Source organism: Aphidius gifuensis, linkage group LG5, assembly GCF_014905175.1.
Source record: "Aphidius gifuensis isolate YNYX2018 linkage group LG5, ASM1490517v1, whole genome shotgun sequence".
Classification (NCBI taxonomy): domain Eukaryota; kingdom Metazoa; phylum Arthropoda; class Insecta; order Hymenoptera; family Braconidae; genus Aphidius; species Aphidius gifuensis.
The window spans coordinates 16,567,029-16,578,948 of record NC_057792.1 but is presented as its reverse complement, the minus strand read 5'-3'; the positions used below and the strand labels follow the sequence as shown (position 1 = coordinate 16,578,948).

The 11,920-nt window shown below is 22.9% G+C and overlaps 1 protein-coding gene across 1 annotated transcript in view; it reads left to right on the top strand.

The window, feature by feature from the left end:
* The first annotated feature begins 11,061 nt into the window (after window positions 1-11,061).
* LOC122856500 (putative uncharacterized protein DDB_G0282133) overlaps window positions 11,062-11,920 on the top strand; it is a 32,274-nt gene continuing 31,415 nt past the window's right edge. The window contains exon 1 of the mRNA XM_044158175.1: window positions 11,062-11,319. The gene's annotated coding sequence lies outside the window, so the exon portion shown is untranslated. The remainder of the gene's footprint in view (window positions 11,320-11,920) is intronic.

The window sequence follows — 11,920 nt, the reverse complement described above, 5'->3', positions numbered from 1 at the left end:
TAGATGATAGATGTCAAATTTAATTTGTTGAAAAATTATGTAATAAAATTAATCACACTATTTTATATAAATTATAAAAAAAAGTGGAAAACAAAAAAATCGAAATTTGAATAATACAGACGAAGTAAATGATTATTGATAATCAATAATTTAAAATTTATTTATTATTTGATAATACAAAATTATCACCGGTAATAATACTATGAAAAATTTAAAAATATAAAAAAATTATATATTATCATATGAATCAAGCAATGACCAAACTCGGAACATGAAAATACCACATTCAGAAAAATAATAATCTTTGTTGCATATGTTATAATAATCAGCTACATCACACTGACTATTAAAAATATTTAAATATAAACAAACAAATAACAATAATGTTTTTACATCAAAAAAAAAAAAAAATAATATAAACGTTAAAATACATAAATAAAGAGTCTTGAGATTTCTCCTATGGCATGAATTTTTTTTTTGCTTTTAGCTTCTCTTCCGTGATCGGTTAGAGGACGTTGTATTTGTGACTGAAGATTTGTGTTTTATTTTTACGACCGTCACGATCATCAAAAAAAAAAAAAAAAATTAAATAAATAAAAGGCGACACAATCGAAAGAGGCGGAGAGAGTTCATGAACTGTGTAACAAAGATCATCTTCTAACAATTTATTATTTAGATTTTTTTGAAAGAAAAATTATTTATTATTATATATACTTATTTTAAATATTTTATATTCAATATGTTTTTTTTTATTAGAAGCAAATTCATTGGCTCAAGTTGATTGTGTGCTGTTGATAATTCTTCTTTACTGTTGGATCATCTGTTTGGACCACGTTTGATCTATGATCTATTTAGACAACAAAAAATATTCGTTAGAAATACTCTTCCGGTTTTACATGACGGTGAATTTATTTATTTTTTTTTTATTCCAGTAAACAACCCTTATCTTGTTCTTCACTTGAATCACTTGAATCATAAAAATAAAAATAATAATAATATACTTGTTGATTATATCAAAAAATTATTAAATTATATTTTGAACGACTTTCTTATTTTTTAATATACATATTTATTAAATTATTATAATAATTTATGTCAGTATTGAAATGTATATATTTTTTAAAATCTTTTAATCAAAAATTATAGTTAAAATATGAAAAATTTATTTGTTATTATCAATTGGAAAGCTTGTTGTGTCAATTTTAAATAACAGATAATCAATCATATTTATTTTTTATTATTTTTTTAATCTTTAAAATCGATTTTAAATTACGAAATGATGATGATGATGATGAACTTGGGTCAAAATAAATACTATTGACTATTGAAAAATAAGCAAGTTTTAAGTATTATAAGATTCTTTATTTTTTTTTTTAATTTTATAAGCTGGAGAAAAATATTTTGTTAATTGGTTTTTTTTTTTTCTTTCTTTTCAGAAGGTATATTTGTTTGAGAGAGGAATGAGAGTGATACGAGAGCCAATTATATAGTACAAAGAATTCAGAGAATTATTGAGTAGATAGCTTTTTCACTTTGACTTTTTATCAACCTCTTACCATTAAATATATGTACTCGGCATACAGAAGCTTCGAGTGATTTTTTATTTTTTAATTTTTTTTTTTTTATTTCATCTCTTTCTTTTGCCCTACCTCAACAATGTTTTCTTTTTTCTCATCTTGGATTTCGTGCCTTTATTCAAGCAATTTAAATCCTCACCCATTTTTTTATTTAAAAAAAAAATTGTTTTTTTTTTTTCTTATTTTTCCTTGACGCCGAAATCGATGCGATTAAAATTCTTTCGAAATTCATTATTGCAATTTTAAATTGATTCTGTTTATATTTAAAGACTATTTGGAAATCAATCGTATAATTTAAAAAACAAATAATAGTTTTTTTTTTTTTAAAAGTGAGATAATAAATATAAAAAAAAAATAATAATTTTTTAAGTGTTGAGAAGAAAATTTAGCTATTTAAAAATTAAAACAATTTTTTTTTATGATATTTTTTAAACAATATATCAGAGAAAATAAAATCAGTTAATCGATTATTTAATAGTATTTAATATTTTATTTTTTTGTATTTTCTTTTTTGTTATTTTTGTGGCTTGAGACGTGTTGATTTATTTATGCAGAAGCAATTGCCGTAAATTGCGTGAAAATAGTGAAAAAAAAAAATAGTAAAGAGATACAAGAGGGTGTGTCAAAGGTGAAAGCATCATGGACCACAGCCACCGCGAATTGTTGACGTTGCTGTCTCATCATTTCGCAGTAAATATTCCTCTTCTTCTTCAATTTAACTTTTTTTATTTTTTTTGCTACAATAACACTCAACATTTAAATTTTTTTCTTTATTTTTATATCTATTATTTCAGTCTTTATCGTGAGTAAATAAAATATATATTTTAAAATTACCGAGATGGCTACTGTGACTCATTTCTATAGTAAATTTCAACAACTAACAATTTGACGATTTTTTTCTATTTTGAAATAAAATAACTCTTATTACAATTGACACATACAAACAGCGCAATAATTTTCACTATTTTAAATCTAATTTTTTCTATAATTTCATATCAAAATCCTGACTTGTTATTATTTTTCAATTTTTATTTATTTTTTCTGAAAACAAGACTATATTTATTTCGAATAGTGTTCTATTTTTATTTTCTAAAATGATATTAATATACTGAGCCAATAATTTGAATTTTTTTTTTTTTGTTATTGATTTTAAATTGATAGAAAAAATAAAAAAAAAAAAACAGTGAGAGGATAAAAATGAATCGAAGCGAAACCCCATCAGAACTTGGTTGGTTTTTTTCTTCATTTGAATCCAGAAATGAAAGTTTCATTCTCGATATATATTTTTTTTTTTTTATGAATGTGTATTTATGTGTGGGGGACGAAAAGAGATTCATATCATTGGGGTATTATGTGACCAACATTGTATTGTTCAAGTTGACTCGTCACTTACTCGTCTTGTTTTTATTTTTTTATTTTTTTTTCCAGTGGGAAAACGACGGTTCATTCGCACTTTCGTTGTCTCTGCGTTAATTTTTTTTTCAATTGTTCCATAACTCTTCTATATAACTGTTTTATTTATTTATTTTTTCAATTTTTTTCCCCGTCGTATTATGTATTAATAATTTATAATTCATTGGACAAAATTATACACTCAGCAATCAGCATCGACCTTCTTCATCGCATTTTAGTGATGATGAACAATCACTTTTTAAAAAATTTTCGACAAACACCGGAAGTATCATTCCACTTGCCTCACTACTACCTTCAATTTAAAAAAACATATAATATATTTAATTTATTACAACATTTATTAACTGATTAAATTAACATATTGATTGTCCTTTCTCATATATATACTCTCATCTCAATTAAACATTACAAAAATAATAATGAAATTTTTTAATTTCTGGTTGAAATCATTTCTTTCCTTTTCCTTTTGTTTTTATATTTCATAATTTAAATTTTTTTTAAACTCATGATTTATCGTTGAAAAAAAAACGAAATTTTATAAATAATAATTTGTATATTATATGGAAATTGTTGGTAGAAAAAATTGGACTATGAATTAGTTAACGTCTTGAAGAATGAAAAAAAAAAAAAAAAATATAACATCAACTTCGTGGCGACGCCTTGGCGCCGTAGATTAAAGCCAACAACCAACGTCCCCATAAGCATTGAATTTTTGCGTTACATTTGCCACGAAAAAAAAAATATATAATGAAATATAAAAATAAAAATTGGCTCGAGGAATAGCACAAGCCACAAAGTGACGTTCTATTTTTGCGTGTTACCAACATCTTGGCGTTTAAACGTTTTGTCGAAATAACACTCTTTCTCTCTAAGTTAATTATCCAACAGTAAATATATATATATACAAAATATTATTTAAATTGTCAAAACAAATAAAGCCGAAATGATAAATGATAATCAAAAAAATTGTGGGAAATTTAAAACGAAATTTATATACAATTAATTCAATTGATATTTAAAAAAACAAAATAATATATTTAATTGAAACATATATTCAAATAAAGCTAATTAATTTAAAAATTAAATTACATGGAAAAAAATGGTAATAAATACTAGACAAATTATCATAAATATATGAAATAATTTACTAAATATATTTAGAAAGAAAAGGTACACAAAAAATAAAGAAATTTTGTAATATGATGATGATATTTGATGTGGGAATGAATTAATAATGATTCAATATAAAATATACAAAGTAAAAGCCACTAAAAAAAATATATATTAGTACCAATTAATTGAGATTGACATTGAATAATTTAATAAATGTGTTGGCAAGATGTAAATACTCGAAAATATAATAATTTCGATTTTTGAAATGTTCGTGTATATTATTTATTATTAGTAATATTAAGTTAATAATAATATTTATTTAACATCATCAGGTGAAGGAGAATCTAAAGACTACACACGCAAAGTTTTTTTAAATTTTATTTTTTTATTTAAATGATGTAAAGGGTAATTTATCAGGTTTTTTATTTTTTGTTTGTCCTCGGTGTGTTGTTACTCTTCATCGTCATCGTTGATGAGATTTATCATACCGTTGCGTATTATTTGACATGGGAAAAAAGTTTAAAATTTAAATTTGAATATTTTTATTTCATTTTGTTATAATAAAAAAAAAAATGATTAGCATCAATTGGGTAATGAATATAGTAAAAAAAAAATGTGGAAAAAGATAATTACTATATATATTTTTTTTTTTAGGTAGAAATTTAATTGTTAATGGACTTTTTATTTTATTATTATTTTAAAAATAAAATTTCCAAGAATAAATCGGAGTCGTTTCATAATTCAAAAAATTAAAAAAAAGTGATTTTATTGATATACTTGAGGTAGGATTTTTACTTGAATTAAAAATGAAAATCCCAGACAATGTATGTCAATTTTCAAAAATAATTTTTATAAATGTCACTATGATAAATGTCACTAAGCTGCAATGATAATTTAACACGTTTATAAATAATAAATTTATTTTAAAAAATTACCTGAATCGTAAAATCAAACTATCGATTGAAGAAATAATAAAAAAAAAATAAAATTTATATATCCAAGGTGTGAAAAAGTCGTTAAAGGATAACCATCTCATTCGTAGTGGATATTCTCTCGAGATTCTTTTTTCATTGGTGTGTCCGAGGTAGAAAAAAAAAAATAGAAAAAAAGACTAACAGAATCAGCAAATAAAAAAAAACGAATGAAAATTAAAAATTATTTATAAGAAAAACTTGATGAATCGCCGCAAGAGATTGTGATGAACTTTTGTGTGCCAATTATACGACTGATTTCTAATGGCAGATCATAATATCATCAAATTAAAATCATCATTTCAATCGGTAATAATAACTGGAAAAATAAAAAATATATTGTCGTTTCATCTCTCAATAAAATCATCAATCAGAAAAAAAAAAAAATATACATGAAGAGATCAAAACGTGAATAAATTATTGTGACATTTACAGCTGATTATCACGATTAATATTCTCGTTGTTGTTTTTATTTTTTTAAATCCCTAATAATAGTAAAAAATAATATTAATATAAATTAAATTTGATTAAATATTTATGTAGGTAATGATTAAATAAATTGATAAACACTTGGATATTTTTAAGGTCATCAACATTTTTAATATCTTGAGTATTATTGTGTTTTTTTTTTTTCAACTACTCAAGATGATCACAAAGTTTTTATTTTTATTTTGTTACATGAATTTAATATATTTATATTTATTGTATGCAAATTTATATCTTGAATATTTTTATCAATCAACGACGACGACCACTTCGTGATTTTTTAATATATTTACATTTTTCTTTATCTGACATTTTTCTCCAATTACAACCAGCAATTTTAGCAACTTCAGTTATGTGTTTATTTTTATGACATTTTAATATCGATAAATAATATATTATAAAACCATTTTTACGTCGACGTGATTTTGATTTTCCTCCACGTCTTCTTTTTCTTGCCATTATTTAATTTTTTTCAAATAAAATTTTCTCTTCTTTTTAAATAAAAAAATAACTATATTTATATCAAAAATTATTATCTTCTTTTTATTATCTTTATTACATTTTTAATAATTTTCATTGAAAATTGAAGGCTGTCCTTGCTTTCAATATTATTTTTTATTTTTAAAAACAACCAATTTATAAAAAATAATTTTGTTTATCTTGTTGATATGTTTTTTTATAAAAAAATTAAATTATATTTTCTATTAAAAATGACATTTTTAATATTTTTTTAATTAAAAAATATATTTATTTTATAAAAAAAAAAAAAGTTTTGAACATCGTAAATATTGACAATTTGCAGTTGTCTTCATGAAAATCAATTTTTTTTTTTTTTTATTCTATATCAATTTATCGTTTCATTTATTTTTTTAAATATTTATTTATTTTTTTATTTTGAATTAAAAGTTTTTCTGCTTTATGTATGATGATGATATATATATACAAAGTTTTATTACATTTCAGTTGATAATGGAAATGACTGTGTTGAATTATGTCGAAATGAGTTTTGGTGCTGCATTGGATGCCAGTTGGTTACAAGCAGGAAACGACTGGTAACCCATGGGGTTTAAAAGTTGCACTGCTTGTAGAGAGAAAGAGAGATAAAATTTCGTTGGGGGTGTTCCACGAGGGCTTTTCGCATAAATAAAGTTCACTACTCCGGAAACTTGGCTTGTTCCATCCACATTTCGTCTGTAATGTGATTTAGTTTAAAGCGTCGTGACGCCAGTGACGTACTCTCGAGCTTTCAAACTTGATACTATTGAAACAAAATTATTTTATTTCAAATTAAATATAATTTTATTTATTATTGTTATTGTATAAAGTCATTTATTAATTATTAAAAATAATATTTTATATATTTTCAATGGTATATGAATTTTGTGGCTATGGGCTACAATAATTTGTTGATTTATTAACAAAATTGAATGCAACTCGCGTGGCATTGTGGTTAAATTCAGGGTGTAGAAATGCATATATTAACAAAATATTTATATATTGAATGCGCGATAATTTTCCAACACAATGAAAAATCAAAAAATTATAATTGCATTGCTGCATTTCATTTTTTTAATATTAAAAATTGTTATTTATTTTCTTTGATAATAATACGTATTTTTAAATTTGCAAATAAGGCTGACGATATATTTATACGTACTACTTGACGGAGCTTTTTATTTATTTGACATTTTATTGTGAAATAAAAAAAAAGAAAATATATCTCAGTGTTTTTGAAGTTGGAATCAACTAGTCAAAAGATGATGAATAATAAATAAACAATAAGAAAATATATGTTTACATGACATTAGTATATAGAATAAAAAAGATTGGAGCAATAGAGGTAGATGGTAAACATTGTACAATAGATAAAAGCCAAAAAACATTTGTGAATCTCTTCAAGAGACAATTCACTATATGTTATGACCCAAGAGTGTACCAGTTTAACTGGTCCAGTTAAGAATTTTTTTAACATTTACACAACAAATCAGTCTGACGAGGCGACGTTTTATTTGTTGACTCCTTGAATTCATGATTTTTTTATATTCTATTTTATTTTTACGTTGTATACTTATTCTCTCTTTCTTCTTTATTTTAGAAAAACCAACTTTATCCAGCAGACTTTTTGACCTGGCAAAACCATCATGGAAAGATTCACATCCGCATTGCAACATAAATTTTTTTTTTTTTTCTTTCTTTTTATTACTATTATTTTACCTTACTCTATTTTATTTTTTTAATTTTTTTTTATTTCTTCTGCTACTGACCAAAAACGACCGACTATTTTTTTTCTCCTTGGGCGTTTAAAATTATCTACTATTTATATACTATTCATTTGAAAAAATATTTTATCAGTTAATATTTTTTAAAATCAATAAAATATTATATTGAAAAAAAAAACCATTTACTTATCATATCAAAATGCTTATATTCATTCATTTTTTTATATATTTTAAAATATAAATTGAAATTTTTTTTTCATTTATGCATCCACCTTTTGATAAAATTTTTTTGCAAAAAAATTTTTATTTTATATATTTTTCGTTTATTTAATTTTTCATTTAAAAAAAAAATTTGAAAAACATTTTTTTTATTTTTTAAATTTGCCATTTAAGTCTATTAGTTTAATTGTTAAAAAGGTAAATAATAAATATTATTATTTTTTTAATAAATAAACAAATACAATTTTTATTTTATTTATAATTTTTTTTTTTAGTTGATAATAAACACATGTATTATCAACACAATTATAATTACATTCAATTGGTGATATAATCTAGTTAAATAGGTAGTTTATTCTATTGATCCAAATTTAATTTATAAGGAAGACTGTGTTGAGGTTTATCGCAAACTTTAATCGAGGTCAGACATATTCATTTACATTTACTATTTATTTTTATTTAACTATAGTTTTGTATAACATATTCACGTTTCAATTTAATATACGGGTCTTTTAATAATATTTGACTTTAAAGAGTTATATACAAGCTGATTTGTAAACATCTTGATTGAGATATATATATCAAAAAAAAAAAAATACTAAATTCAAAGCTGAAAAATTAAATGATTAAAAAAAAATTATATACATTAAAAAATATTCAATTATAGAGCAAAATACTAATTGATTCATTTAATAAAAATTCTTTCATCTTTGGATACTTGTAATGATTTGCAATATTTAATCAGAAATCAACATCGAAATAAGGAGAGATAAAAATAATATTTTTTTTTTTTTTATTTTAAAACTTGTTGAATGATGTATACATAAGTACATATAAAATTTAAAAATATTCTTCTTGTAATTTATTTCGTAATTGAAGAGTGTATTTATTTCGTAAATTATAAAATGCACGTGCCTTAAAATTAGTTCAGATCAATGCATCGAGATAAATCTTCAATATAAAAAAAGAAGAATATAAAAAAAAATAGTACTAGTGAAAGAAGTAAATTGCGTGCAGCCTTGATACATACAAATACCAGACTAGATAGATGATTACAATATTATTATAATTATTATTCATTTCACCACTATTATTATTATTATAATAACCATCATGAAGATTTTTTTTTTGTCACTATTTAAATACCTATTAAAATATATTACAAAATATACTTGAATATTATAATTTAAAAACCTATAATTTACTATAAATTGACTAAGATTTGTATCAAAGATTAAGAAAGAAATTGTCCTATTTTTTTTAAATTTATTTAAATGAATTTTTTTAACAAAATAAAATAGAGAGTGTTTTAGCTGACAATAGCCTAATCGGAATTATTTATTGATGACCATGAATCGTGATGAAAATAATAATAAAAAAAAAAAAAATAATGTATTTTAAAAAATATACTAGACAGTTGTTTAAAATAGCCAATACATGTATTTATTATCATCATCATCATTAGACATTATGAAAAATAAATAAAAAATAATATTTAAAAAAAAATAAATATCATTGTTTACAGGTATATTTATAGTTGAAATTATTTGTCTTATGTTTATATGTATTTTACCGTTGGCTAAAGATCACTCTTACTGTTGGCGCGATGACCTCTAGCAATATAGAAGATCCAGGCTCATTTTGTACTACTATCGAGTCTTGTGGCGGTAAAACTTAAAAGTGGGGAGAGCAATAATGAAGAGAAAAAATAAAAAAAAATAAAATTGTTCTACTACAAGAGCTGAAGGAAGATCGCTCACCGCTGCTGCTGCAGCTAATATCACAGATGAAAGTGAGTGAGTCAATCCCCAATGGGTCTTTTGCCTTGTACCAAGCATGATTGGATGAGGATCGTGTCTTGCTGATCGACAATATTTTTTTTTATTTATTTTACTTCTTCATCGTCGTGTCACCTCAAAGACATTCGAATCATTTTTTTTTTTTTTATCTATTTTTTAAACAATTACATTTTATAAGTAAAATTAATTTTGTTCAATTATTTTTATAATTTAATTATTATTTATAAAACTTTATAGCTGGAACTTTTTGATTATACTTTTTCTTTTTTTTTTTTTTTTTCTATTGACTGATGATTTTGATGGATCGATATTCCAACAAACTTTGTGCATCTAATTAAGTCTAGTATAATTTTCTTAAAAATTTACACCAAATTCTTTTTAATATTTATTCATGAATTTTTTTTTATAATTTCTCGACTAATATTCTAATGAGAAACTTAAATCATTTTATTTAATAAAATCAATCATTATACAAGTTTAAAATTAAAGTATTATTCTTCTTTCATTGAAAATTAAACGATAGAAAAAAAAAAATATATATTTTCTATATTTATGGCTTTTACATAGAGTTGAAAAAAAAAAAAAAGAAAATTCAATAGAAAAATTCCATATTTTTCGCCTTTAAAAATTTTCATATTCAGCCATAAATATCCTGTAAAATAAAAATTCAAAAATATAATTCCATGGTTAAAAAAAAAAAAAATAATAAAATAATATTAAAAATAAAAGTAAACTGGACATCTTTTGTGTACCAAATTGGCAGTAAAATTTATGCCTCCAGGTTGAACAAAAAAAAAATACTAGTGCAATGTGTGTTCTGGCTGGTCCAGAGTGTCCAAAAAAAAAAAAAGAATAAAAGTGCGCGTGCGGATGAATTTGTTTGGCGGGGAGGATGGTTGAGTGAGTGGGTGGGTGGGTGGGAGGTTAAAAAGGACCAAAAGTGTGGTAGTATGGCAAGAGGACAAAAAATATATATATAAGTTGGGATGAAAGTTGTTGTTGTTGAAGAAGAAGAAGAAGAAGAAAAACTAAAAATAAAAATATCCAAGTGGGCAAAAGAGTTGTAGTATAAAGAGGGTTAGAGAGGGTTGACTATCAAAAATGACAAAGAGAAAATGATAGTAAATAGTGAGAGAAAGAGTAAGGCAGAAAGGGAGTAAAAAAAGAAGGGTGAAATTGAGGGAGAGAGGGAGTAACCACGTCGTCGTAGCATGAGATTTCCATGCGGCAGCGGTGAACCGTCAGTATCGTGCCGCGACTCCTTCGTAACGTGTCCTGTGCATCCAACAATGCATTTAATTATTTAAAAAAAAATATATATATTTTAGATAAATAAACATTAATCTGTTTTTATCATAAAATTTTTTTATTAATTTTATTTTACTTTATTTGTTTATTAAATAAATAAATAAATATACATTGAGTGAGTTGAACCAAGTGGATTCAATATTTTATATTTTTTCCAAAATATTTAATCATTAATAAGAAGAAAAAAATAAAAAAATACATTGGAAAAATAATTGTGAGTATTGTCTTAATATTTAATTTAATAACATAAATTTTTTTTTATTATTTATTTTTAATTTTACTGACTTTTATCTAAATTTTACAATGACAGGATATTTTTTTAAAAATAGATAATACGTATTAATAATTATTATATTTGAAATTATATATACTTTAATTGTTTTAATATAGATGAATTCTACAATAAAATTATGTATGTGTAAAATGTCAATTGTTGGGTTACTTCAAGTATACATCGTTATATATTATGGACATGAGTGAAGTTTATTATTGAAAATTATACAATTTATAAAGAATTACTTTTGATTAATCTCTTTGATAATGAGTTATGATAATTAAATACATACATGTTTTGTAGAAACAATTATTATATTTGAATCAATACTGAATAATTTAATAAATATTCTTATATATATAATAAAATTATCATTGATATATAAGTTACATAGACTTGAATATTTATTTGTATTCTTTTGTAAATGATAGATTACAAATGATTGAACTGTCATGTAATTTCAAGCATTTCTACAGCCTTATCTGTTGAAGCTAGTATATTTATGTTGTATTTATTTCTATTTATCAAGAATAATTTTTTC